Here is a 23,572-nt window from a genome sequence, read left to right on the forward strand (position 1 = left end):
GCAACCTCCAAAGCAGCAAGGACGCCGAGAAGCATCCCTAAGAATCTCCACCAGTCTCTACACCTACTGCCTTTCTTAGCAAAACTCTTTATCCTCTACCAGGGCTCAGGAGATTTCTTTAACCATGTGGTTTCTTGTTTTTACTTTTTAAATTGATGCTGCAGCAGCACGTGAGCTGTCTTCAACATACTCGGAAACCCTACCACCTTCTATAAAACTGGATCTGTGAAAAAAGGCATCAAGTAAATTTAAAACTAATAATTTGCCCCCACACACACAGACACACACACACAAACTTGTTTACATAATCGCAACAATATTTATTAGACAATTAGAATTTGCCAACCACAGGGCTAAGCACTGCACATAGATTATGTAATGCTCACTGCAGTGCCACTGTTAGCCCCATTACAGATGAGAACCTGAGACACAGAGGGTTTAAGTTTCCAGACCTAAGTTCTAGCAATGATGAGGCACCCAAACACTCAACATGCTTTTCGCTTGTTCCACTGACCATTTCATTCTCTAGTTGCTACTCAGCCATAAAAGCAGATTATTTAATTCACTACTGAAGCCCTTGCATCCCACTCTTAAGCTATCGGACTAGCTATTTTTGAGGCAACTATTAAATGAAAACATTTATAATTTTTTTTTTAAAAAAAAAACCTTTGTTGAGGGAATCCTTTCAATTAAAAGGTAAAAATGAAAACATTCAAAATCATACAGAGGTTAAAAAAAAACAGCAATAACAACACTTTGAATGCTTTAGGAAGGTAGTGAAGAACAGGCTTTTTAAAACTAAAGTGACTGAAAATTTTTTATTCCTTTCCGGGAAATGTTTTGTACACAAGTCTCAGAGGAAGAGAAATAAGCAGCAAAGAGTTCTGACCAGCATTACCCTAAAGAAGTCATTTCATGCCTGATATTATTTTCAACATCCAAAAGAACCTTTCTTAACCTACCAAAATAATTAACTATTTGTCCACATACAGTATTTTGGTAGGAACTTACATGGTGGGAGGGGCAAAAGCATCTAAAATACCGAGCTGGATCTAGAGTTACAGTTGTGTCCATTAATTTCCACAATCATCCGAAGCATTTCTTTCCTATATCACAGCCGATAAACTCTGCAAAGGCCCTGTGCTACGCTGGGCACGATGAGTCTTCATGGTGAAAGTTTATTTCTATTAAGAAATAATTCAAGCAATTATCTGTTAGAATGTAGACAAATATTTTAAGAAGAAAGAGAAAAGTATATGGCTATACTGTCCTGACAGAACTATGATACGCTTGGATTCAGTAGACACTCTCAAATCCCTTCCTTCTTTTATTTTATGCTGGGAAGAAAAATTCTATAAAGCCTGTTGTTTTTCCTTTCCCTTCTTTTTTCTTTCTTCCTTTCTCCTATCTTCTTATCTTCTTCCCTCCTTCCCCTTACCATCCTGGTCCTCTCCTCTTCCTTCCTCCCTTCCTCCCTCCTCCCTCCCTTCCTTCCTTCCTCCCTCCTTTCCCCTCCCCTCCCCTTCCCTTCCATTCCCACATTGAAAATTAGAGCCAAAGACCAGGGAAGCCAGGTGCAGAAATATAAGGCGCTCCTTTAGACCCCTTCTCCACACCACACTCACAGCAGTCAGCATTAAAGATTACGACACCTGACTACAGACCCAGGGCTTGCCTTGACAACTCTGAACACAGAGCTCCAAGGAGCCACTGGCAATCAACAGTACTAGAGAAGAAACCTATTTGCCAATCCAAAAACCCAAAAACTTTGATTGACAAAGGAGAGCAGACAGAGGCAAAATGACTACTAGTTAATAACACTAGAACTAAAAGAACCCAGCCTCCCAGACCTGTGCTTCTCCTTCCACAAAAAGGTACATTTCTCATAGCGATGTTTATACCGTTTTTTCCTCATTGTTATAGAGGAGAAAGATAGGAGACAAACATTTATTACTTAACACTGATACATTTCCCATAACTACTTTATTTTCATGAAGTTGAGACACCATTAATTATAAGACTCATCCCAATTTCAGTGATGTTCAAACATGGAAAGAAAAACAGAAACAAAAACCCAACAACAGTTTCCAAACATTATGAAATGAAAATTACATCTTGATTTCAGAAATGTTAAAATGTGAAGAAAATTTCAGCATCGATGAAATCTGCATCATTTCATCTTTGGGGGAAGCATCGTCTCTGCATTTCACAAACAAAATGTAAACTAAACTCAGAGAATCAACGAGAGTCATCTTAGTCCCTGGGATGGAACGTGCATGTGATCCCTGGCCTTTAAGAACCTGATCAGTTAGGGACATGCTTTGTACCTTTTCCTCCAGGCCTTCACTTGATTTCTTATTTCCACACATATAAAGTTGGGTCCAAAAACTGGCCCTTCTCCTGAGAGAAAACAATGGTTACATAAAAACATACGGAATAAACCAATCATTGACGTTCATTCTCTACAGAGTTTTGAGTGCTTGATATGTGCCACCAGGCCCTGTGTTAAACCAGAGTAAACAGTGGAGAAATAAAATGTTCACGTTGGTGTCTAGCAGAAGAGACGGAAACGATAAACAAGTTCAGAGCGAGAACACAACTGAGGTGATAGTTAAGCTAAGAATGCTCTGAAGGAGTTGCCCTGAAGAATCAATATTTACTTGTGATCTGGAGAGAGAAGATTCAACCATGAAAAGAAGAGAGCAGAGGGAACCATGCACCCAAGTGTCCAAAGGTGTGGTCAAGAGGCGTGAAGGAGCAACTCCCATGCTCCCCTCTGACTCCCGCCGAAATGTTCATCTTCCACACAAAAGCTATGCGGACGCTGGTCCTTCCTAAGCAGCTACACAGCTTCAATTGTCCCAAGGAACCAAATTCTGCCCTGTCAGGCTCTTGTACTGGCAACTATCAGCTCTCCTGGCTGCTGGGTTTATTGACTCCTCTTCGATAACCCCAAGAGTCCGAGCCATTATTTAGTACTTCCTCTTTTGTTTTGAGTCAGTAAGAGAAAAAGCATTAATAATCCTTGCTCCAAGACAGGTTTCTAAAGTCTTCTTTCCTATTTCTGCAGTTAAGGTTAAAGGGCCACAGATGCTCGAGAAACCTGACGCTAGTCACCTGAGTGTGGACAATCAGATTTATAACACCGACCATCGGACTCCCAGGTCATCAGTCTCTTTAATCTTGCTCAATGGTTAACATTTGGGAAAAGCTCCTTTGTCTCCCAGGGACATTATTTTCAGTTATAAGCTTTGGGGACATCCTCTCTGGTCATCAAATTTAATGTGATGATTATTAAAGGGAATTTGCTAATATTAATGCCCGCTTTCAACTTGAGGGCCTGCGCTACAAATTTCTCCTGATTTTGGCTGGAGGGGAAAGGGCGAAGGACGAAATTTGAATAAAGTTAAGGGGAAATCTGCTGCTGTTCAGTTTTTTAATATATCATGTAAGACAGAGGTGGTGATGCATTATCCACCCAAAGAAATGATTACACTCAAAGCCACAATGAACTTTTACTATCCAGAAGCCTCTTCATCATGGGCAGGGGGGCGGGGCAGGGGTTGGCGTACACATAAGAATATATAAAATTCTACAGTATAACACTAAACAATAGCCTTAATTATAACGATAGTTCATATTTACTCACAAGCCCCTCATCCGTACTTGTCATTTAACTTCTCAACACTTCGAATGTAGATATCATTCCCATTTACTTTTTACAGATAAAAAAAAAAAAAGAAACAAAGATTTAGTGAATGATAAGTCTTCTTCACCTCCTCAGCCTGTGCTCTCAAGGCCCACCTCACAAACAAATGTAATTCAGAGGATAAATGGTGAGCAATGGACTCAGACCACCAAGGCTGAAATCTCAGCTCCGCTACTTATTAGTTGTGTAACCTAGAAAAGCTAATTAACCATTTTCAGCCTCAGTTCCCTCATCTGTAAAATGGGATCATCATAGGGATTAACATACAAGCTGAAGAACTGAATGAGATACTTGGCACGGTGTCAGGAATATATTAGGTGCACAATGAATGTTGGTCACTGATACTACTCAAACCACTACTACTGCTAGGAGTGATGACACATTTCTAGTTGACTTTGCGACATCAACAACTTACTATTCATTTATTTCAGCCATTTATATTATGACCAGTGAGTCTAAATACCATCAATTAACACAATATCAACCAGAAATTAGGGTATTAAAACACAGCCAATTCATTTCTCATCCCCATAGGAAATCCTGAGTCCATCACCAGGTAAGGTCCCACTCATTGTTACACACTAATTCAAAAAATAAAAATACCAGTTTTTCGATACACTCCAGATGCCACAAAAATCTTCCTTATAACCTGATGAATTTAACTCACTCTTTAGAGTGCACAACCTGTAGATTATGGTTAAAATGCACAAGGGGAACACTCCATGTTTTAAATACTTTTGCATATTCAACTTGCAGGCAGCAATCTGCTCTGGTATAAGCAAAGCATGCTATCACTGACGTCTTACATTTCAATTTTCCTTACACCCAAACAACAAAATATTTAAACAGTTAACATCTGTTCAAAGACCTAAGAGACGAAAGGCATAGGCGGTATGTTGACTATGGAAAAAGTCAAATTACATAGGGGCCAGATTTTTGAAAGCCTGACCTATTGTGTCAGAAAAGGAGAGCCAAATGCCAGGAAATGTATGGAGAGAAAACTGAAACCATAAACCGTCTGAGAAAATTTAAATGAACAGATGGCAACAGGAAAATAAAGACAAGGAGAATTTTAAAAATAATAGTAAATCTAACACATTCTTTTTTAAAAAAGTAAAGATACCCCAAATACAAGTCCATACTGATTAGTCATAATAAATTTTATTCTGATGAAAAAAAAGTAAAATGGGGGAAGGGAGAAAAACTGGGGAAAGTAGTGGAAAATAAAGGATTTAGATAAAAGCATTTATCCAAAATCATCTTCTGTGTTCATACAGTCTTGAGGCACTTGGGCAAATTAAACACAACAGCGAGCCTTCAGCATTGAGCAGACAGACCAAAACTGCATCACTATCCACTTCCAGGGATGTCACCTCCTCCGTGGAAATCAGTTTACCCCAACAAGATATCTGGTGTAAACAACTTCAACATGCCATGGAAAAACGTCAGTGCGCTATAATTAAATAATCAAAAGATGTTTATTTCTGTATGGCAGTAAGAAATACAGAGCAGATAATAGTTTCTTTTTTACAACCTAGCCAAACCTGGAATTAATCTCCATACTTTCAGCTCAAAGGAAAGTAGCAGGGTAGAGAGTCCACAGTGAAGACTAGTAGACAGCATCCAGAAGACTGTACCTGAACTCCTGTCAATCACAGGTTAAGGCTGATAACAATAGATTTTTTAAATAATAATAGTAGTTCATTTTCTTAATTGTGCTGATAAGCTTCTTTTTTTTTTAATCAGCAACTTTTTGGGCCCCTCATCCCAGTATATTCCTTGGGTATCTTTTGATTGAAAGGGACATAAATCTAAATGAATAAAGAAGAGAAAGAGAGAATTAAATGACTTAAATGATTGGAAAGTATAAGGCCTGAGGCTTCAGGTTCAGCTAGTTCCAGGGGCTACTGAGGTATCCTCATGTCTCCAATTCTCTTTCTAATTTTCAGTCCAACAAGTTGCCCTCGCAAGGCCCAAACTGCAATACGCTCTCCTTCGGAGGAGAAACACATCAAAAAGAAGAGAAACTCTATTGATGAGGGGTCCACCTGGCAACCTAAAGGAAGACACTCCTTAGTCTTGCTTGGGACAAGCGACCAGTCCTGAAACCAACGTGGCTAGGTACTCTGACAAGCCTGGGTGACATCCATGTGAAAAAGAGCAGGCTAGGTAAGTTAGCCAACACCTATCCTGATCACTGCGATGAATAGCCCTACCAAACTGCGTAGAGTCAGGATGAAGGATTAAAAGGGGATCTGGGGAAGGGATGGGTAGAACCAAGAGAGACAACTCTTGTGATGTTTCCAATACTCACGACCACTTGTTCTCAGAGGCCTTTCCTCCACTTGCCTATATTTCTTGTGTCACCCTGAAATCCTCTCTTTCAGTTTTCTATTTAACAAATAAATGGTAAGCTGTGGGCTGGGAGGAGGGGAAAAAAAAAGTTTCATAGGAAAAAAAAAGGTTCAGGAAAATGTAAAAAGCACACTTGATATTTGAACCCAAATTCCTGAATTCATTGGTTGGAAGGGGCCAAGAACTGAGAGAAATGTCACAGGGCAAAGTGAAGCCATAAAGACTTGTGTGTTGAGGAAGGGGGTGCTTGCCACAGCCCCCTTCGGTGATGCTACAGCAACTGTAAAACTACAGACCCTTTCACCCTCCCCTCCCCCCCAAAAAAAAACCTGTTCTCTGAGGTCACAGCAAACCCAGGAGAGAGATGAGCTCCAATAACTGAGGGATTCCAGCCTCTATAAAATCAGGATCCCACTTATTATTCATGAAGATGCATATGTACCTTTCTGCTTTCCTCTTCTCTTAAAGCTCTGCAAATCGTTAACAAAACCAAAAAGTGAGAAGAGATAAGAATAACTTCATTAATAAATAATTACTTCTGAACAAGAGACTATCTTAAACAATGTTCCAACTAGCACAAAGACTTTTAGTTTATAGAATCATTATTGAATAAGGATTACAGATAAATTTATTATAAATATAGCAGTCTTGGGCACCTGAAACTGTTATAGATGACTTCCCAATCTCTGCCTCAAGCAAATTATCTACATAATAGGATCATTTTAGTACCTCAAGTTACTCAGTGACTGTTAAAGGCTGGAACAACGTGTCTCAATCTTTACACTAGGAAATAATTTCCCAGCCTCTGTGGGAGCAAGCCTGAATTACAAATCTAAGAAACAAGATATTCTAAGTATCCTAGGTAAATGCTGACTTTGTTTGTCCTGCCGTGAGAAATGGTGGTTTCTGGCTTCCCAAAACTATCCTCAAGGCTTCATACCATATAGCCCAGGATTAATTATATATAAAGATATATAGAAAAGTAAAATCGAATAATAAAAATTACATCATATGTCTTCCTGTTTCATAAATAATTCGGCAACATGGCAACAACTCATTGCATTGCTGTTGTTTTAAACTGAGGACCCATGTCTCATCTGAACATAATAAGAGGGGAAAAGAGGTGCTGATTTATCATTCATTTCAACCAAGAATTACTTTGGTAATAAACAACATCAAAAGATCAGATTTTACATATACTTTATCTTACTGATATACAAAGACTCAACAAATCAATCACTATACTTACTTATGGCAGAGATGAATGACTTATTCAGACATATCTACCTAGATAAAATAATAAAATCATGATGTGAATAACTGAATTTCAGGAAAAAAATTACAAAAGAAAAAATCAGAGAGGCCAAAGAATTTTAGAAATGGAAGGAATTCTGAGACTAAGAAGTTGCTTCTGTGAAGCTGTCAAACCAATGGCAAAGGAAGTAGCGATAAGGGTTCTGCTGTAGCACTTCATCACGTATACATGTAATGAAAGTATATATTCATGACCTTATAAAATAATATTTTTTTTGTCTACGGCCACGTTACCCTGAACAAGCCCGATCCCGTCTGATCTCGGAAGCTAAGCAGGGTCAGACCTGGCCAGTACTTGGATGGGAGACTACCTAGAGATCAGGTGCTGTAGGTGTAAAAAATAAAAAAAATAAGGGATTGTAAGTTGACAAGGTCCTTGCAATCTGTGAGGTCAACCAAAGGTTGCCTCGCCTAAATAAAATATATATATATACCTCCATGAGAGTCAGTAACATACCAGCAGCAATTCTGTACTCCATGATAATTCTGTGAAAGGTGAAATAAACTGAATATTGATGTTTTCGGTAAAATAGCATCTGTTCTGAGTTTAGTCATCAATTATGATTTTGATACAAATTACTGGACTAAGACACTTTTCATTCAACTGCAAGTTCATAATAAATAGGTTCTTAGGATAGCTGTGAAGACAAGATGGCTCTGACATGTATCTTGTACTTGAGGAGGGAACAAGAAGAAGGGTGCAGGGAAGAAGCCAACAAACCCTAATGGTCCACCGCCCAGCAGCAAATCCAGCAATGTTAGGGGATAAGGGCTTTCTAAATTAATAGGAAAACAATCAGTCCTCAGGCTTCCCCCAGTGCAGGTGTGAGATGGGGACAGGGCAGCCACCATCGGACTTCCACTGCCCACGAAAGACTGGGTAACCGGTCCACCCTGCTGAGCTTGGGTGCAGCCCTGTGAGCTCTTCGAACTGAGGTGGACACCACCCATCAGAAGTCAGTAAGACAAAAGAAAACCCACTGGCCAAGCTGACCCCTATGGTACCAGGAAAGAGCAGCTCAAAGCGAAATCCTAAATAACTTGCTGTGCAGGATCGCAACAAGGCAGCACATGCCAGCTGTGGAAACTTACTCGCTGCCCAAAATTCACTCCCCCATATTCAGGGACTATTTTTTAAGCACTATCTTAACCTCATCTCACTTAAAATAGAAGCCTAAAGTAAAGGGGATCAATGACATGGTGACAGATAGAAACTAGACTTTTAGTGGTGAGCACACTTTAGGGTATAAAGATATTGAATTACAGATGTTGTACACTTGAAACTTATATAATTTTAATAGCCAATGTTAACTCAATTAAAAAAAAAAAAGCATAACGCAACAGACTGGATGCAGAATAGATGAGAATCTAGCTGCTTTTCCCTATACCAAACATTAAAGAGATTTGCAAAAATGTAATATAATGCCACTCCTCTCACTAAATGTTTTTGTGATAAACTTGTGTTAACATGTAATAGATTTATTATTATTTTAGTAAAAATATAAACATATACATTTGTACAAAATAGAAGCCTAAAATTAACACCAAATCCTTTGAAACAAAGTATATCCAAAGTAATATGCTATCAATACCTGCGGAAAAAACTTTAATTGCCAAAATCTATACACTTATGATTTCTCAAATCTCTGCCCTTTTCAAATAAAATTTCTAAATATAAATACTTATTTGCATATAAATTCAGAAATATAGGTCATGAAAAGAAATAAAAAACATCTATATAAAAGGTTGAAAACAAACACACCAAGAGGTCTCTTGAAGGGGGATTATGGCATTATTTTTGTCCTCTTCATGGATCCAGTAACATTTTATGCTTAACAACTGTAGCAATATAATATTATATTTAAAGTTAGCCATTTACGCTTTGGTCTCTCCAATTACTATGAGGTTCTGTAAGGACAGAGTATCTGTTAATTATCTTTGTATTATAAGAAACCAGACATACCAGTGCTCCAGACATATGACCATTAAATAAATGTCACGTGCACTCGTGACAACTTCAATATTACAATAGTTGTTAGACTTGCTATTAGATCTTACTATGTAATATTAATAAAATGTTCATTTATTGCAAATCACAAATTTTAATATTTTGATAACTATCTCAATACATTTAGTTCCATTTGTAATTCTATGAACTTTGATTTATGCAGTCTAAAGTACTGATTATAAATACAGTTGTTATGGGAATGAAATGTGACCCTCTGCTTTGATACTTACACTGCTCCGTGCAGAACACCCGGAGCTGAAAGTAAGTCTGAACCATGTGAATATATCACTATTACACGGGGAAAATAAGAGAAGTTGGCCAACATGCCAATTTTGAGGACGGAAGAGGAAGTAAGAGGTAGGAGGCTCTGAAACTGGGAGTTAATATCTTTAGGTACTGTGGCTATAGCAGACCCTTAGTTTTTCTCAGACTCACGTGCTGGTAGTCTCCCCAACATTAGATGCCACCTTCAACAAACAGGTACAACAGTGGAGACAGTGTCCTTGAGAATAAACGGCCTAATTTCAAGACTTTTTACAGAACTCCACTGGGTAACGAAGGGTATTACTACAACCATCGTGGGCACAAATGCCTACCAAAAAAGGTAATTCCCGTAATAAACGGAAATAGCTTTACAGCCCATCAATTCAATAAATCGACCCTTTAAGAAGTTTCTAAGAACAAATTGACTTTAATAATTCCATAGGAACCATTATGATATAATTGTGTCCATCACACCAAAATTAAAGGCTTCTAATAAGCAATGAACATTAAGGTCCAGAACAGGCAAAGGGAGACATTTATGGTCCATGGGGTCAGTGATGAAGCATTTCGAACTCCCCAGAAGGGCCTAATAAAGCAGACCACGGTGATTCAGTTACTGCCTGTACTGTACTGTGTTACGTAGGGACCTTTTACTTCACGGATCACTAAAAATCGAAACCGTAATAATATCACTTGGAATCTTTACAGTTTTGAACACCAATTAGATAATCTATCCACTGAAACTAAACACAGGAAAGTTTTTTCAAACCAAGACAAAATTATTCTAGCAACATCGCCTTAGGTCCATCAGGAACAAGGCAGAAAATGGAGTAACAGTATAAATTACATAATTCCTTGTAGGAAGGTTCTCTTGTTTCTGGATTCATTACAAAGTAATTTTCCTTAACCTTAATCATAAATAGGGAATATAAATGAACAATAAATAGCCACTAAGAGTTATTCATCACTATGATTCCTTCTTTAACAATCATCTTATTGGAGGTGAAGAGTGGGGAGTAGACACACTAAAAAGTTCAATTCAATAAGCCACTTGTTTCTCAAGTTAAAGAACTGCTTTCCCCTGCCCCCCCCCATACAAACAATCCAGCTATTGAGAAAAGATTAGAGACTCTTTAACCTATGTCATAGAACACTTTTGAAAAGCACATTAGATCATCTACTATTTTCTCTTTTGGGAAACATGTTAAAAACTGAAACTGCACTTCACTTAGAAAAACCAGCCATGAGACATGAAGACCATGGCAGTAATCTAGAAAGAATTCAGAACACATCTATTTTCCCTCTGTCGTTTCAGCATGGTTAAATGTGCACCGCTTCTATTCCCACAGAGACATTTCAAAGACACCATGCTAATTTTCCTCAGATTTAGCATATTCTAAACCCACATGATACAATCAGACAGAGAATAATCATTTTTAAATATATTTGTTCCAAAACTTGATAGACATATGTCATTTTTAATGTTTAAAAATAAATGATTAGACATAAATCTAAAGAGAGAAGAACCAAAAGTAGGCTTTTGCTCCAAAAATAATACTCCTGCCTACTCCTGACACGATCAGTGATATATACTCATCTTTAGGGTAGGTTTCTTTCCTCTTTTCCAGATCTCCCCTACCTTCGCTCTGTAACCGCCCTTGAATTCCTCCAACAATTTTGAAAAGTAGCCTAGTCCTTTTAAAATTTTTCTTAAAGCTCTCCAAAGGTAAAGGACCACAAACTCGTGACCAACTGATAATGAAATGTCTCAAACACTGTACTGAACTAAGTTTGGTTATATCATGTTCCTTCTTAATCATGAGGTGAGCCGCCTAAGCTAGAGTCTGTGCTCTTTTCTCGCATTAAAAGCTAGGAACAATGAAGGAAGAAGAGTAAGAACAAAATGAATTTTTTAGAAGCTAAAATAAAGTGCCAACTGCCTGAGGCAAATTTTCCTCTTTTAATTTCTGAACAACCACTATCATGGATACATCTGACACCACCTACTCCCCATCCCTCTCAAATAATGGGGAAAAATATGTTTTTTAATTCCACAATGAATGGGGGGAAAAGCCAAGAAGCATATAAGATTTGGGAACCTACACATGACATTCACTTAAGGTGACATTTATTTATAAACCTAATTAGTAATTGTCAATTCCAGTTTAGAGAGGGGCTGTAGGAAAAGGGTAATGGTTAGAGGGAATGGAGAGAGAATGGTTCCTTATAGATCAGGGGAAGGATAAAAATCAAAGGAAGGGAAGGAGGAGGACAGAACTGGTCCTGCTTCCCGTGTGTGTGTGTGTGTGTGTGTGTGTGTAACAGGCGTTCACTAGGGTATATTATCGTGACCCTACATCCCTACATATGTTCGACCCTGTTTACATGATTTCTATTCACTAGGGTATATTATCATGACCCTACATATGTTCGACCCTGTTTACATGATTTCTAATGAATTCTCTACTGTTGTCTGTGTGTTTCTGAATATAAAGATGCTGTATTCCAAGATCTGTCACTATGAGTGCCAGCATGCTTTCGATCTGATGTTCAACGTTTTATATTTACCATTTTATTTTCTCCCTGAAGGATATGTGGGCACTATCAATTGAAGCCAGGTCTGTACCAGCAAAACAGAGCAAGACCGAAATAAATTATAAAGCTAATTTAACACCCAAAAGTCTGTTTTTACCAGAAACATGCAGCTAATGAAGATCGACGGGTTTGGGAAGGACTTTAATTAGCTTGAATTATCTGGATAATTACATTGATTTGTGCTAAAGTAAATTCATTCTTAATTGGTAAAGCTAATTATATAAATATATATCTCTTCTATAATTTTCTGTATTTTTCAAACCAAAGGCTTTTTCATTTAATTTTTCTCAGTAAGTAATAAATTCTGCACTTAATTTTACATTTATATAAACAAACCCCTGGTGTGGCCACAACCTAAAAAAAATACATATATCCACTGAGTTGTCCTCCCTCTAATTACATCATTCTAAAAACCAAATACGGAGGTTAATATGCAGAACCTATACTTAATTCACAAACGTAGCTTGGAAAAATGGTTAGCAGTTGCCTGTTAGAAGCACAGCCATGAAAATCTGTCGCATTTCTGCATGTAATTAGCCTCTTTTTTCCCTCAACTATTTATAAATGCATAAATATACCTGTGCTCTACGTAACAATGACAGACAGTGACAACATATTGATATACAGTGCCACTTCGTAGTTGGAAATGAATATTTCATTAGCTGAGTTATCACTGCTGGGTTATGACCTTCAACTCTCTAATTTTAAATTCACCCATTTTCAGACTATTAAGCTGTTCTTTAGCACACCACAGAAATTATAGATGTAGAGGTAAATTTTCAAGACAATTTTTAATTCCAAAAAAGGTCAAGAATATGCATACTAAATTCTTTAAAAGTATCATATCTCTTAATGAGAGCAAATGGGTCATTTTAGTTGTTAACGATATTTGCTTCTACATGTAAAAATGAAAAAGGCAGAAGAAACAAATCATGATCACTAAGTGAAATTATCATGCTCCTAATTTTCCCAGTACAATGCACAAGAAACTTTAAAAAAGATTAACTACCAGAAGATCAACTAACTAGATCTAGTTTGTGCCTCATAGGTGATGAGAGTAACATACAGATGTCGGCCTCTAAATCAGCCTCAATTGCCCTATTCACAGTATCCCTCCAGGAATAAACTGATTCCTTTTATACACACACACTTGAGGTTGTAAATGTGTCTTTTAAAAATGTTGTATATTACGGTCCAAAGATTTATATATTATGGTCCACATTAAGAAAACCATGAGTTGAAGTACATCTGCTACTTGCCCAGTCAAACCTCCCCCCACACACACTCACCCACACACCACCACCACCACTACCAGCACCATGATCACGACCACCACAACCTTAGCTGCTCAGGCCAGCTGCTAAGAAAAGGATGACAGGTTCCTGGAGTAAGGCTCTACTGACACCACTGACCATTCTTCTTAAAACTTCTGAAGCAGTTTCTGGCACATCCAACACTCTAACTTCACAGCACACCTTTCACCATTCCTGGCCTTCCCTTTTCAGCTCTTTAAAAATTGGTGTTTCTCAAGGGAAAGAAGTTGCTCTATAAATTCATCTCAGCTAATCTCAAATCTTTGTTCCACCCCAATCCTCAGAATCGAAAAGTCATCGACTGTTAGACTTTTCCAACAGAACATCCTGCTAGCACTTCAAATTAATTCCTCTGTACAGACCCCTTGCATAGCTCTCCATTACAAAGTCTAAAACATGGCACAAAGGCTCTCAGCGATGAGGCCCCTACTTGGCAATCCAAGTTCTTTATCTCTACTGCCTGCCCTCAAATTTCCTCCAGGGCACAGGATCTGCCTGTGGCTCCCCAACAGGAACTAGGCGAGTTCTGATCTCTATACCTTGCTCACACTTCGTCCACTGAATAAAACATGCTGCCACGGGCCCCCACCTCACCCCCAACCAATCTCCAGCTCTACACTCTATATACACCCACCTAACATTCTTCACCCAGATGGCCGCTATTCATTCCTTATCATTGAACACAAGTATCACCACTACCACCCACAAACACTTTCTTGTCCACATAACTCCACCTAGATTAAAGCTAAATCCCACAACCACATATGCATTCCCTTATTATTGCTATTCTCACATGACAGTTATTATGTAAAGTGTCATCTGTGTCTCTCCCATCCTAACTACAATGAATGCCACTTAAGTGCTTCAGTACCCTGGACAGTGCTTTAGCACAAAGTGAATTATCAATGAATATACTTTTAAAGGTGAATTACAAAATGAAATAAGCAACCACACTCATGTAATTATTATCTTGGAGGAAAGAACAGATCCTGGATATAACATTCAGCTTAAATATCACAGCGGCAAGGAAGGGCTCAATGCTGCCTCAGGTCAACGAGGTTACAAATTCTTCTTAAATCTCTTTAGCCTTTGTCTCTCTGGACTTCTCTGTCTCAACTAACATCATCAGCAATTACCCCCCTCCTTAAAACTTCATAGCTTCTGGCTCACCCAACACTCTTAACTGCACATTAAACTTCTTTGCATACATCAAATTTTTAAGTCAATGACTGATAAAATTATTTGTCTCATGTCTGTCTTTCATACCACCTAGGTGTGAAGGCAGGGTTCACCAGCCTAGCTGACAGTTCACACTCAATTTATTGACTAATTTAACACATGACTCAATTGATGGATACAACAGTCCTCATCTATTGCTCAATTAGCACTGATTGGTTTGTCAAATAAGGCTAGTGATACTTTGAAAAATAAACAACATCTGACATTGAGGAGATGGTTAATGAGACAAGTACATTTGTTTCATTTAAAACAAGTTTTAATGAAAGTCGAAGAAAGATGGAAATATGAAGTGCCTTGCTTGTTGGCCTTAGAAATCTTAAAAGTCATAGTGGAACTGTTGCTTCCCAACATCACAGAAAGAATACACAAAACAACTACCTACTGAGTGTCTTTGCTTACGACTGTAGTTACATATGTTCAGTGAGGTAGCACCAGTCCACCCGTGCTAAACAGAAGCTCTGACAGATTTACAAGAGCAAAAATTATTTAATAAATTCAGTTACATAAGTAATCGACATTCTCATAATAATTCAACCGAAAATCAACTGTTTGTCTACATTTAAATCCGGATTGTGTAATCGTGCAGATAAAAAGCCTACTAAGGTCATGGACAAAACTCTTCAATGGAGGGGTCAGAATGTGGGAAGAGATGACATGTATTCCAAATTCACTGTTCCATACAATAGAGAGTATTCCTCATTAGTTTTAAAAAACTAGATTTGAAGTAATGATCATTCGAAAGATAGTCATCGAACTGAAGTCAAAGTTTTTCCTATCATTTATTCCTAGAAAAAGACACTGGATGCTCATATATCTGCTCATCCTTCAATGTTTTATCTGAAAAACACACACAAGGAAACCTATTTTACAGGAAACATTTTACAAATTCCATTTCACTGATTCTTCTCCTAAAGGTTTATGAACTTTTTAAACGTAGGTGGAAAGAGGGAATCAATAATGAATTTCCCAAAATACACAGCCACAGGGCACCCTTCCTCCTACTGAGGTCATCACTGGGCCTCTCCTACCCCAATTCTTTTAATATCCACATGTTCCCTCAACTTTCTGGTAGACACTGGAAGTCATCTGAAATTAGCTAACATAACTAAAGAAATCCAAGTCAGATACTTTAAAAGCTACATAATTACAAAACTTCCTCCCATTCCCTCTGGAGGCACGTTCTGGGAGACCTCTGAGCTAATCGATGTTTTTGTTAACAAAATCCCATTAACTTATAATATCACAGCATCAAGTAAATAACCCTCTAAAACAAAAAGGATGGACACAGCCACACACTTTAATTTCATACATCTTTTATCTTTTTATATTTAAAGCTAATTGGCAGGAGGGCCTAAGAATTAAGTTTTTCAAATAGTTAATCAACTGAAAGCAAATTCTTAGATCCCGGATGCAAATTCAACTGTCTCGTGGGGTCAGGCAGATAATATAATATAAATGGCAGAGTGCGGGAAATCACTGAGCAGCAAGGACTGACTAGAAAGAAGCACTTTTGTCAGAAGGAATTTAGGCTTTGTATTGCCAGACTGCCTTTTTTACAGTTTCATTCAAAATGTACTCGCCATGATTTTATTTAAAGAAGAGATTAATATTGATATTTTAAATTAAAATCCCCAGTTTTCAAATGTTAGAAACTAATTCAAAGACATTACAAACACTATGTAAGCAAAGTATCTGTAGACCAAATGCAGACCAAATCAGACACAAATCTAGTTTGCCTCTGATTTAGTCACAAGCAAGAAACACGCAATAGTTTTATTGAGCATTCCCAAAATTTGTAATGAGAGCGTAAGGGTCTGCCTGTCCCCCACTCAAGATTCTGATACTTTCCAGCTTCATATAATGGTCCTTGGCACAAAATAACAAAACAATGCCTGATTGTCATTATCCAGAGCCTATTAAATGACTAATTTCAAGCAACTTGTCATCACTTGATTATACTTAGTATAATCACCTTGACTTTGTCTTATTCAGAGAAACATAGTCTAGGTTTCATATGTGACTTCCATGTCTGATAATGAATTTTCGTTGTGTCAACTTATCGTAAGGTAGACTATCTGAACTTGGGGGTTCCCTAGAAACAGATCTTGAGGCAAAAATTCAAGTACAGTAGACTCTTGAACAACATAAGTTTAAACTGCACGGGTCCACTTACATACAGATTTTGATCAATAAATACTGTAAATATATTTTCTCTTCCTTATGATTTTTAATATTTTCTTTTCTCTAGCAGCTTACTTTATTATAAGAATACAGGAACAGGATATAATACATATAACATACAAAATTTATGTTAATCAACTGTTTATGTTATCAGTAAGGCTTCTAGTCAACAACACGCTACCAGTAGTTATGTTTTGGGGGAGTCAAAAGTTATACAAGAATTTTCGACTGTATGAGGGGTTGGTCCCCCTAACTCCTGCACTGTTAAAGGGCCAATTGTACTAGTACTTCACTTAGGAGGTGACCCAGGGCACAATAAGGGAGGGGGAATGAGTCAGGGAAGTATTATCCAACTCTAATCAGTGGCTGGAAGCTGCTGGCTAAGTGGCATGAATTTGCCCACCCCTTCCCAACTGCCACGTACAAGTTCTTAAGGCTCTGAAGAAACTTCAAGCAAATGCTCGCAGATGCCAGCAGGTTGACAGCAGTCCAGTGTGCAAAAACATTCTTTAAAAGCCCTTGAAAATGAATAGAGGATATACCAGCGAAGTGCTAATAGCATCTATGCTACTTCAACTTCTTGGCATACCCTACTGATGATGAGCAAAGGCTTAAATGAGAAATCTTAAGAAATCAACCTTCCTAAAGCTAGAAGATTTAGTGGGAAGTGTACACTCTGAGTTTGCTCATGTCTATCTACCTACAAAAGACCCTTTACATAACCTCCATCCCTCAGCTTCTCCTATCTGTACCTTCACTGGCTGGAAGGCTAGAAAAAAGGGCTCATCCTTGATAGTTATTTTAGTCTCATCCCTCCAGGGATAAGTCATCTGTGATGTACAGTGCCAAGCACCAGGCCTTCAGCCCCCAACACCAGCATGTGTAATTAGGAAGGCAATTAGGAGCAATCACCCTCTTCTGGCCAATTACTGCCTCTCACAGTGGGCTCACTCTCAAAATTAGACCTGGAGTTGAAACCTACTTGTGCAGCATTATGCCCTCCACTTTTGCCTCTCTCCAAAGAGTCATCAGATGTTCCCCCAGTTTACTTAGCTCTAAGCATTCCCACAAGAATGTAGAACTCTGTTCAGTTTCTTAATGGATTTTAATCTATGGCCCAAAGGAGGGTATCTCAAAATAGCAGTGTGATTGACCATAAGAAGTGTTCAGTAATTCTAAGATAGGCTAAAACTTTATAAATTTCCTTCTCTTACATTATGTGTGTGTGTGTGTGTGTGTGTAAATCTTCTTGAAAGAATGTAAATAATTGTAAATGTTGCTCACCTTTAATGGTTCCTCATGACTCTAAGGATCTTTGATACCTCCTAAACGGTTCTGTAGAATCTACCTCCTGCTTTCCTGCCTCCCTCCCTCTGGGACCTCATCTCACATGACTTCCACCTCTCTTACTTTACTCTATCAGATCCTAGAGCAAGCCATTTGCTTTCCTCACCCCATGTTTTTTGCTGTACGCTCTGCATCTCCGATCTGAAATTTTTTTCCCCCCAATGCATCACAGGAGTGGGAGACCTTCACTCACCAACCACTGAATATGGATCCCTACTGGTGCTATCTATTACAGGCCCATTCATTCCCTTCATAACTGCAACAGATCAGTTTTAGCTATTATTTATTCACTAGTTTCTTGCCTGACTTCTCTACTAAGATGGGTCTCATGGAACTTGGGGGTTCCCTAGAAACCAAAAGGGTCACATTCTCCAGTGCAGCTACAGTACCCAGCATGGAGCATGCAACCAAATATTTGCTACAGGAATGAATCGATGAATGAAAGAATTTAAGTTTCCTGCGCACATTCCATGTGACAGGTATTATGCCAGGCACTGGAGAGTCAACTATAAGTTAAATACACCTGGTACCTAGACCCTGGAAATTTAAGTGTCAGAGCTGAGAGTTAAAGAAATGAACAAAGTAATAGAACTTCAGAGTACTTATTTTATAGAAGACTTTATTTAGATACAGTCAACACATCACTTGTTTACACATCCACCACGTTTCACGTACCTAGAAACATATCTACTGTCAATGCCCTTCTACCATGAACCATAAATTATGTTCAGCTCAGGTGACCTTCCTCTGTGATACTCTCATTGACCTTTCCAGTCTTGCCTTTAATTCAATGGTTTTGGCTAAAAAACAGTCTGTGGCTTCATATACCACAGTCTGTGTTCCCAATTATCCTGGTAATTTCTGATTACCCTGACAGCATCACACTTACTGTGCTGTATTGAGTGATGGGGTCTTACCAGTCTCTCTGCAGTACTGTGAAAGCTTCCTGAGTCCTGAAATTAATAAATGCTCTCTGGTATCCCCAGGGCCTAGAAAACATATTGTCACCTAATAAGTGCTTAATAAAGATTGCTGAAATTAAAGAGGAAAAGGTCCAGATTAAAACAGCTAATTTCTCTGCCTGTGCTCTACAATACAGTAGCCACTAGCCATGGGTAGCTATTTAAGTTTAGATTAATTAAATAAAAATTAAAATTTAGTTCTTCAGTCACACTAGCCACATTTCAAGTGCCCAATGGCCACATGTGGCTTAAATGGCTACCATATCACATAGCATAGACTAGAACTAGAACATTTCCATCATCGTAAAGAACTCTATTAGACAGCACTGGTATGATCTTCACAAAATAAAGCTATAAAGTAAACACTTTATTATTTATTGACTAGAAGAAATGTTATTTCTGTGTACTGCAGAGACATTTAATTCAATAAAATACATCAAATATTTATTTAGTAACTTATCTACGTGTAGTACTAAGTTAGGCCCAACAGAGATTCAAAGAGGAATGAAATTTAAAGCATTTCATAAATAAGTATGCAAAGCAGACCAGTCAATAGTTAGCTAAAATTCAGTGCAAATATAATAAATAAGGAAACTTATAGAGGCATGCAATCATTAATTCAAGTTGCAGAGGAGGGTGAAGCAAAATAAAAAATCTGGCAACATTCAGGCAAAGAAGTGGTTTCTGAGATACGTCTTGAAGACAGGGAGGATTTTCACAGACAACAAGAGGCCATCCCAGATTCGAAACCTGTGCAAATTAGGATTCAGCTGCAGGAAAAATCAGAGGATGTTCAGAAATGACAAATGTTCTTTGGTGCTGAAGTATGAAGTAGAAGAGAGAAAATGGCAAAATGTAAGACTATAGATCATCACAACCACAGAACCTCAAGAATTTGCAACCTTCCATTCAATCAACAGAATTTCTAGTGTAGAAAATGTGGAGCCACCCTAGAAAGGCCCAAGGGTAGAAGGCACCTTCCTGGCTCACTACTAATGGTATATTTATAATACTGAATGACAGGCGATTATTTAAAAAACATGGATCTGTAGGTATTGACTCAGATGATTATCTACTCTATATTGTTAAAAGGATGATATTACCAAAAATAAAAAGGTTTAAAAAAAGAAAGCTACATAGGTGTATTTGTGTGTGAGTGAGTGCATGCACGGGCACGCAGCGAACAAATACTAGGGTCTCTATCACTGTTTTCCTGTCATTGCAAGCTACGTCAACACTACTATGGTTAAAGAAAGAAAAAAGAAGGAGAAGGGAAGAGAGTATTTCACTTTAACATTATTCTAAAGACAGTTCACTGAAATAGTAACACATGAAGCCAAGGTATAAAATATCAATCGTATAGCTATAATTATTATTTTGGGTATTGAATTTAAATCTCATCTCCATGGTATTTAAACTGCAAAACAAAATAAGTTATGATGAAAGCCAAAGGATTCCAATAATAATCCTAAGCATCTTAATGACCTTTAAATGTGAGTTAACACACAGAAGTCACATGTAAAGGTCAGCTCTTATAGTCTAAATGAAACTCAAAGAGCTACCAGAATATAAAATTAATATGCCTTTCAAATTACATAGAAAGTAAAAAAAAAAAAAAATACAAAAAGATAAAACTTTCACGTTTCTCTCTCCTTTTAGGTGCCAGAGCAAACCTGAACTGAACACAGAGAGTAAGAGGCTTGGCACATTTTCCAGCCTGTACTCAACGTTATTCAACATTATGGAAATTAAAAGCTTCATTATGGTCAAGTGTCAAAGTTTCATCATAATGCATCTTATTTTCTCTTTGTTCTGGTTTTTTAAAAAGGCACCGTATAGTGTAAAAGAGACAGGAGTCCACTTTCTTTTCACTTAACTTGACTCCCCTCACCTCGCCAATCTCCCCAAATATAAAGCACAAACAGGAGAGATAAAAGAGGCCTTGGCAAATGGTGAGCTGCAGTTGTCTCAGGAGAGAAACAAGAGCCAGAGGAAGGCATACCTTCTCGAACCTTCTTGTGATCCAGTGGCAAGTAAAGGGGGAAGGGAGAAATTCTGCCAAACAGAATTTAAAAGCCCAAGGCACAAAGGTAGAAGGTAAAAAGAGATATGACAAAGGGCACCACTGACTATGCCAAAGAAAAAATATTGTTTGGCAGGTCTAAGAAAATTTAAAAAAAATAAAAAATAAATAAAAAAGCTTTCACTCCGAAATTTAAAAAGGCAATATTTAATTGCATTAAAATATAAATCTGAAAATAATACTAAGAGTTACGAAACTATAATCCTAAGTAAAAATTCTAGCCTGGATAAATGCAATTTCAATTTTTTAAAAGAAGATCCCAAATCACAGTTCATTTTAAATTCATGAAGCCATTTCCACAGAAATTAGAGATTATCTGAATGAAACAAAATTAAATTCAGAAAAAAAACAGTGTATGGGAAGTTATGAAAATTATTCAGAAGATTAGTCCCACCTCCTCCCATACACAGAAAAATATGTGTATGACATGTTTGCATATTCTGCAGGCTAACATGTTCAAATAGTTAACATTATGACCTTATCTACTGTTTTGATTTAGGTAGCGTTTTCAGTTCATAACATAAGCAAAAGTGAGATGAAGCACTATGGTTATAATCCTTTTAAGTTATACTCAATCACTTATGGCTAAATATTAACCTTAAACTGTGAACTGTACAGATTAGGGGCAAATACTTATTCTATTAACGAGGCAACTCTTTATCATCCTTCATCTTCAGTGTGAGCTGCAACCAATTTCATATGTGCTGGTCAGGGCTGACATGGCACAAACCAAAGGCAAATAAATTTTATGCCACCACGTTATAACAAAATGTATAAATACACACACACACACTTAAACTCACCCAAATGCAATAAGAAACCTTATACGTTTACCTAAAGAAACTTGTCAGGTCAAATAAAATATGTTTGTATTGTCTCAACTAGGGGATGTGCTACTTTTTACAGTCAGGAAGGAAAAAGGAAAATAAAAATGTCACCATTTTTCTTTCTCTTTCCATACTCTCCAATTCCAGTTCATTCTTTCTGTTCTCTAAAAATTTAATTTCCAAACTTAATCTTTCCACGTACCTTCACTGCTGAGGCCCAATCACATGCAGTGTAGCTTGACTAAAATCTTCCTTGTTATGGCAAATTCAGTTCTTGGGGGGTTTATTCCTTTCATCTAACCATTTCCTGGTGACAATTCTATTTCTCCCAAATTTAATACAACATAAAACCAGCCCACATTCCCATACATCATCACCCTCTTAAGGAGGATATTACACAAAACACATGTCCATATATTTAAATGCACTCATTTCTAGTAAATATTTTCATTTCTAGTAACTTGAATACATATTTTCATCACATTAAACTAAATAGCATTTCATCCCCCCAAAAATTCTTTCATACACAAATGCTCCATATCCAAGAAGTAAGGAAAAAAGAAGAAAATGTATCTGATGTACACTGGCATGGTTTTTCCTTTAATCAAGCATATCTCTGCATTTTTCTTCACAGTTGACATGTAAATCATGTGAAACTCATCATTTCAGACTGAAATTTCCCTGTTACCATACTGTGGAACACCAGTACAGTCCTCTTAAAGCTGTTAGGAAATAATGATGACAGAAGACACTGATCCAGCTCATGAGAACCAACATCCTACCCATACTCTCCCCTATACACCCTTTTTCTTCTTTTCCCCCTCCCTTCTTAATGCAGTGTGTTGAGTGCACATTAAAGGTGAAGTCTCCAATTTGAAATTAACAGTGGAATATTAAAGGCTCTAACAAGTCCTGCAGCAAAGAAACCTGCTTTACTATGCTTACCTCAGCAAGTCCCAATACTCCTTGGCCACAGGCCCTTTCTGCCATAAAAAAAGCCTAGCTATTAACTATTGTTCTTAGTACAGACTTTAAGACAACACTCTCTGAGTGACCACCTTTACTTATCTCCTTGCCAAGGATTTCTTACACTGAGACCCAGTAGAAGTAAAAACAGATATACTTGAACAACTCTGGACAAATCATATATTTTGTGTTCATAGAAATTCTACTCCCAGAGGCTAACATTAAGAAGTCGGTAAAATTATTTAAATCTTTAGGTAACTAACAGTGAAAATAACTGTAAATGTCTCCCAATGTCTAAAATTAATTTCTGTAGTAAATGTCCCTATCAAAAAAAGGACATACACCACAACTGTGAGTGACAAAGATATAAATTGACGATTCCTCATGATAAATGGAGGGACTCGTGGCT

The 23,572-nt window shown here is 37.6% G+C and overlaps 1 protein-coding gene and 1 pseudogene across 3 annotated transcripts in view; one reads left to right on the top strand and one right to left on the bottom strand.

The window, feature by feature from the left end:
• The window catches only part of PTPRG (protein tyrosine phosphatase, receptor type G), a 642,217-nt gene that overhangs the window by 442,145 nt on the left and 176,500 nt on the right, over positions 1-23,572 (bottom strand). The window lies entirely within an intron of this gene.
• On the top strand, positions 7,596-7,712 carry LOC112484432 (annotated as a pseudogene).

The sequence above is a fragment of the Pteropus alecto genome, unplaced genomic scaffold (genome assembly GCF_000325575.1).
Source record: "Pteropus alecto unplaced genomic scaffold, ASM32557v1 scaffold75, whole genome shotgun sequence".
Lineage (NCBI taxonomy): Eukaryota > Metazoa > Chordata > Mammalia > Chiroptera > Pteropodidae > Pteropus > Pteropus alecto.